Below are 6,000 nucleotides of genomic sequence, written 5' to 3'. Positions count from 1 at the left end.
ATTTCCTACATACATTGTCATTCTTTATTGAAACTAGAGCTGGTTCATCAACATACTTCACACCTTTTAATCTTAGTGATATTAGAGTTTGAGTATTGAACTAATTAGACTCTAATCTAGCTCTTATTTTAGTGACAGAATGCTTCTTACTCGTTCTTTCTTTATTTATTTGATCCACTTTATCCATTCTTCTTCCCAAAGTTCACCAAAGCCATGCCATCATGGGCGAATGTAGCCTTTATCAATGTTGTCAACTGACAATGATTAAATAGTTATATCTATAAATATGATAATAAGTAGCTGATTAAGTTTGTTAAAACATTGGTATGTGATAGCGTTGTCTCCGGTTCAAGCCTTATTATCAATAGTTTTTAGAAACAATACTTAACAAATTGTCATCATTTGATTTTAATTTGAATCCATCCATATATGCCACACAACTATTCTTGCATCAAAGTGGTAATTGTAACACCCCGTCATTTTTATGACGTCATTAATCAATATTATTATAATCACTTTAGGAGATTTTATAAATATATTAAATTATTTTGAGTTAGTCTTAATAAATTTCATTCACATACGAATTTAAATATTGGCATATTTAAAGAGGAAAGATTTAGTTGTTTTTCATGAAGATTGTTGAAGACTCTATTGAAGAGAAAGAGAGAGCTTTGAAGAGGGAGATGAAGGATCATTTGGGTTTCTGATATTGAAATCAGAATTGGAGGAGAGAGAAATAAAGAAGGAGTTGAAGGGTATGACCGATTATACCCGGTTAGTGCATATTAGGGTCCATTCACAACAAACATAATGCAAAGGTTGGATTAATTTTTAATTTTTGAAAGATGGGATTATTAGCAAAGAATTGAAAATAGGTTGGATTAATCTGGACAATTTTTCCATTTAAATATTGACATATTTAGATTAAAAATAGATTGCGATTACTAAATTAAAGAGGTTCGAATTAAAATTATTATTTTATTAAAATTTGTGAGCACTCGAAGATGAGTTTTCTTAGTTAGGCCTTTCAAGAAGGTGAATCTAGAAAAAAAATAAAATAAATAAAAACAAAACGATGAGAAAAATAATAACAACAACAACAACAACAACAATAATAATAATAATAATAATAATAATAATAATAATAATAATGATAAAAAGGCATGAAACCCTTGTTGCTCAAAAACCAGCCGTCACTCCTTTCCCTCCTTCTCCTCCTTCTTTCTCTCCTTTCCCCTTGCTGTGCTGCCAGTGGCTGGTTACTGGCCCCAACCAGCCGCCCACGAGCAACCACCAGCACAGCCGTGTCTTCCTCCTCCCACGAGCAGCACGCAGCAGCCCAGACACCGGCAATAGGCCGTGTCTCTTCTCCCTCTCAGCAGCAGGCGCACCAAAGGGCTCCACCACCACCAGCCGGTGCACCCGGCTATCCACCCTCTACCATCACCACAATAGCTACCTATATTCTCACCCTTTTCTTGTCCCCCCATTGTGAGCCATCTCCTCTTTTCTCTAATTAATTTTCTAGTGTTTAATTGGAGTTTTATTAAGTGTATTGAGTTTGATGTTGGTTTTGTGTTAATTTCATTGAATCTTTTTTTGGGTAAGAGTTTGATGGATGAATTGAACATATTTATGATTTAGGGTTTAAAGTGTAATTAGAAATTATGGGTTGCGTGTTGATTGTGTATTAGTTTTTTTGAATCTTAGTATGGGTAGTAATTAAAGATGTTATCTTTGAACAATGAATTGATTAGGATTTAATTTAGGGATGAAATTTTAATAGTGTGTGCTGTTATATTATATGTTGGTGGTGCAATGATTGATTTGATAATTTCATAAGTTGTTTGAGGGTTTAGTTGCGTTAGTTGTGATTATGATATATTTAGTTAGTAATGATTTTTATTATAGTTGACTATAGAAATGGTTTTGGTTGTTAATTAGGAGTAATAGTTGCTAATTGTTGTGACTTGATTGTTGTGAATCACAAATGCTCTAAGTAGGTCGTCATTGAATTTATAAATGCATAATCTAAGTAAAGCTAAGAGCATAATGTCAACTTATCGTCGATGGTTGATAAAGTTACTTGTCTTGTTGTTATGATTATAATTCTTTCTAGCTTTGGAGAATGTAACATATGATATCGCAATTCGATAACTCTTAAATTTTCCTTATCGTTATATAAGTGTCATAGTAAAATTGTAAGGCTTAGTTGTGATCAGTTATTTTTGGGTAACACGAACCGATATACTCAAAATTAGTTGATGAAAAGGAACGATTCACATACACTTTTACTTTTAAATTGGTGAAAAGACTTGTGTTGTGTTGAGTTAATGATTTTGACTTGTATTGAATGAGTTGTGTACGTGCTAGAGTAATTGAAAACTCATGTTGAATGGGTGATAGTGGTTACTTGGGCCTTTAGTTGGTATAACAAAGTAGTTAAGAGAACTTATTAGTTTTATTCCTAACTTGTATAGGTTCCCAGTTCATAAGAGGAAAGTAGAACCTTAGTTGGGTGACCTTTGTAACTTTTGGTCATGCAGTAACGCTTGCAGGTATGTACATTGAGTAATTAATTATCATATTCATCGTTTCAAGGTATTATCAATATTCATGATTATATGTATCGTATTAGAATTATAGAGCGCGAGGAAGTAAACTATGCTATCGAATAGTCATAGTAGTGGTATAGGCAAGTAGCATGAAAGCATTAGGAGACTATGAGAACAAAATTTCTAAATAGTAGAGAACACACTATGGTTGTGTGTGGTATCGAAGTGATTCTCTAGTTATTGAGCCTTGATTATGATTAGTTGGCGTGACTCAACTGGATTATGTCTGGTTGATTTAGTAGTCCCCTAGGTGAGATCCGACGGAATCACCGTAAGGGGGGTATGAGCATACTTTTGTCATTGGGCGTCGGGTGGCCGATACCGCCCCTTGACCGAGGTGTTATCATGCAGGCCTTGCAAATCCCAATATGGTGGCCTCTTCACTGGATTGGTACCCCAGTGTGTTAGTTTTTCCGAAGGTAGCACTCGAGGGGGTCAGCTGGAGGGGGTATGAGCCCATACTTTGCCATGGGCGCGGTAGATTTGGGATAGATATACGACTTATGTTTTGCGTTGTGGTGATCATTGCATGTGCATAAGTAGAATACGTTAAGTAACTTGATATTAGATTCATAAGTGTAAGTTGTTCATACTTATGATCTTTGCAATATCGAGTATTATTTAGTGTTAGTGAAACTTTTGGTATAACATAGTAAATCTGTATAATAATCCATTTATGCGATTTTAATTTGAACCTTATTGGTATGAGAAGGTCAACGCACTACGTGATGGGTGCTTAAGAATCATATATGACTATATTCACTTCCTATGTGTGATTTCCGTCTTTCAATTGTTCATTTACGAAATCCTTTGAACAAGCTTATATAGTTCGTATTTGCAACTGAAAATGAAGATAAGTGTAATATTGTATAAGGTCGATCATCAGGGAGTGTAGTTAAGCTTAGATCATGAGTTAAGATCTTCGACACCACACTTCCTTGTTATTTTGGCATAGATGGAAAAATAAACTTATATTCGCGTTGGATATGATGTATACAGGAAATGCCTCCTCTATCTAGCAAGCATTTGAGACAACACTTTTCTAACAAGGCACTACGTGAGCTGGTTATGGAATTGGCTGAGGAAGGAGGTCAAAGTCCAAGTCGATTGCAGAGACAGCTTCCTCCATGAGTAAGAGAATCTCTCAGAATAAACTTCCTACGTACTTAGGGGTTGGGGAACCTACAATTTTAGAAAGTTGGTTGCAAGAGTTTGACAAACTTTTCAATGTGGTACAATGCCTTGAGAACTTAAGGCAGACCAGGCTGCATTCTACCTTCAAGAAGAGGCAAACTATTGGTGGTCAAACGCTAGAGATAGTGTAATGAGTGATCTCGATAATCCACTGAGTTGGAAAGAATTCAAGACGCTCACTAGTAGAAAAATCCTTATTTGTATCTCGATTTTAAACTTATTTGTATCTTGTATTGAAGGTTATTAATAAGGGGGTTACAAATAACACTTATTAAAACCAAAGATACAAATAATAATTATTTGTGTCTTTGGTTTGAAACCAAAAATACAAATAATTGTTATTTGTATCCAAACAAGCTTGTATTCATTATATAAATAATATATTTGTTATTATTAATTTTTGATGATGTAGATAATAAAAATAATAAATGAAACAACTAATAAGATTAACAATGATTTATATTTTTATTAAATATATCAAATTAAGAAAAGTATATCTCTTATAAAGCTATAAAACTCTTGGCAATGGTTGTTTGCATAGTAGATTAACAAAAGCCAACTAGAAACTACAATAACTAATTAACAAAAACCAAGTCGAATCCGCCACAATCAGCAGCTATCCACTGATCAGAGCGATCAAAACAGCAGTAGTGCTCCTGTTTATGTTTCCAGCCGTGCATATAGTTTTCAAAACCAGCAGAAGCTCAATTCGATACTGATTAGCGCTTTCAAATTCCAGTTCCTGGTTTAAAACTCTGGGTCAGCAGGCCAGTTTCCAATGGAAGCCTTCTAATTACAGTCTGCAGTATATGATTGTTCAATACAGGCTTCCAGAAGCTGCATCAGGTACAATCCCACATCTATCGACTGCAGCAGACTTGAGCAATCAGCAGCACAGGTAGGTCAGTTCACAGGCGATACAAAACTGTTATGAATGGTATCATGAATGGTGTGACTTGAGTGCACAATTGATGTGTGCATTCATGTGTGACTCTTGGGTTTAGAATCCAATGAATGTGTTAACGTAGGTGTATTGAGTTGACTCTTGATGATTGTGATTTATGATGGTGATTAAAAGTACGGATTAACGAGGTAATGAAATATGAGTTATTTATTAGAGTTATGGGACTTGATGAAGAAGTGCAAATGTTTAATTCAATATGCTCTACTATGCAAGTCGAGCAATGCTGTCAGAAGCCCTCTTATGTGTCGCTCGACCAGCTCGCTCGACCGAACGAGCTTCAGGGTGGGTCGAGCGAACAGACAGAATGCAATTAGAAACTTCCTGTAGTCCGCTCAACCGAGCAAACCCCTATTTTGGTCGAGCAAAGTCTCTGATGCTCCTAGGATGTTGTTTTTGACTCTTCAAGTATTTGGGGCTGTTTCGTTATCATTTATTCATAGCTTTGATGTACTTAATGTTATTTAGTGTGGTCTCTCTTATACATAGAGAGCTCTCATACACAAATGAAATAACAAAAAAAAAAACACAACCTCTAAGCCAAACACATAGCCTTTTGATTTTATCTCTTACACAATTGTAATACTTTATTTATAAGAGTGTTTTATACACCTTTGATATAATATAAACAAGAAACTACACACACGGAGGACGTAGTTATCATTGGATGAACCTCCTTAAATTTTTGTGTCTCTTTTACTAGTTTTACTTTATCAAACATTTGTTTAGTTCATTGTTATTGTTATCGTTCATCAAAGTTCTTAGCGTCGTATTGATCTTGGCAAATTAATTTCAAAAACAGCTCTACACCACTATGAGCACCAGTAGTATCCTGCAAGCTTTACCCAATCAAAAACCAAAACAGCTGCATAATCTCGCTAAAGCTGGTGCAATAATGCACACACCCAGAAATAATGTGATATGGACATTTTCATTAAAAATATTTTAGGTAAGAGAGTTGGACACTTCATTTGTGCAAATATCATGGAAGTTTTGTCATAAAATACCGAGTAGCACACAACAACACGAATAAATGTCTGACAAAATACCCACATATCAAAACTATTTTCAAGTTATGGAAACCCACAACCCACAAATACTGAATTTAGGACTTTGATGGAAACCCATCAACAAGTTATGGAGATCATAGGGTAAGCAAACAAACAAGGCTAAGAACTCATTAAATGGGAGGTGTTTCGGTGGTGAAACGGGGAAGTAGAAGACACTTAA

The 6,000-nt window shown here is 35.0% G+C and overlaps 1 long non-coding RNA gene across 1 annotated transcript; it reads left to right on the top strand.

The window, feature by feature from the left end:
• Window positions 1-1,190: 1,190 nt before the first annotated feature.
• LOC130801903 (uncharacterized) lies at window positions 1,191-4,273 on the top strand. The gene is made up of 3 exons (XR_009039677.1): window positions 1,191-1,491; window positions 2,481-2,558; window positions 3,615-4,273. It is a non-coding gene; the product is annotated as an uncharacterized LOC130801903 (long non-coding RNA).
• The last annotated feature ends 1,727 nt before the right edge of the window (window positions 4,274-6,000 follow it).

This window comes from Amaranthus tricolor, chromosome 15 (assembly GCF_026212465.1).
Source record: "Amaranthus tricolor cultivar Red isolate AtriRed21 chromosome 15, ASM2621246v1, whole genome shotgun sequence".
NCBI lineage: Eukaryota > Viridiplantae > Streptophyta > Magnoliopsida > Caryophyllales > Amaranthaceae > Amaranthus > Amaranthus tricolor.
The sequence above is the reverse complement of the archived record's forward strand: the minus strand, read 5'-3'. Positions and strand labels throughout refer to the sequence as shown.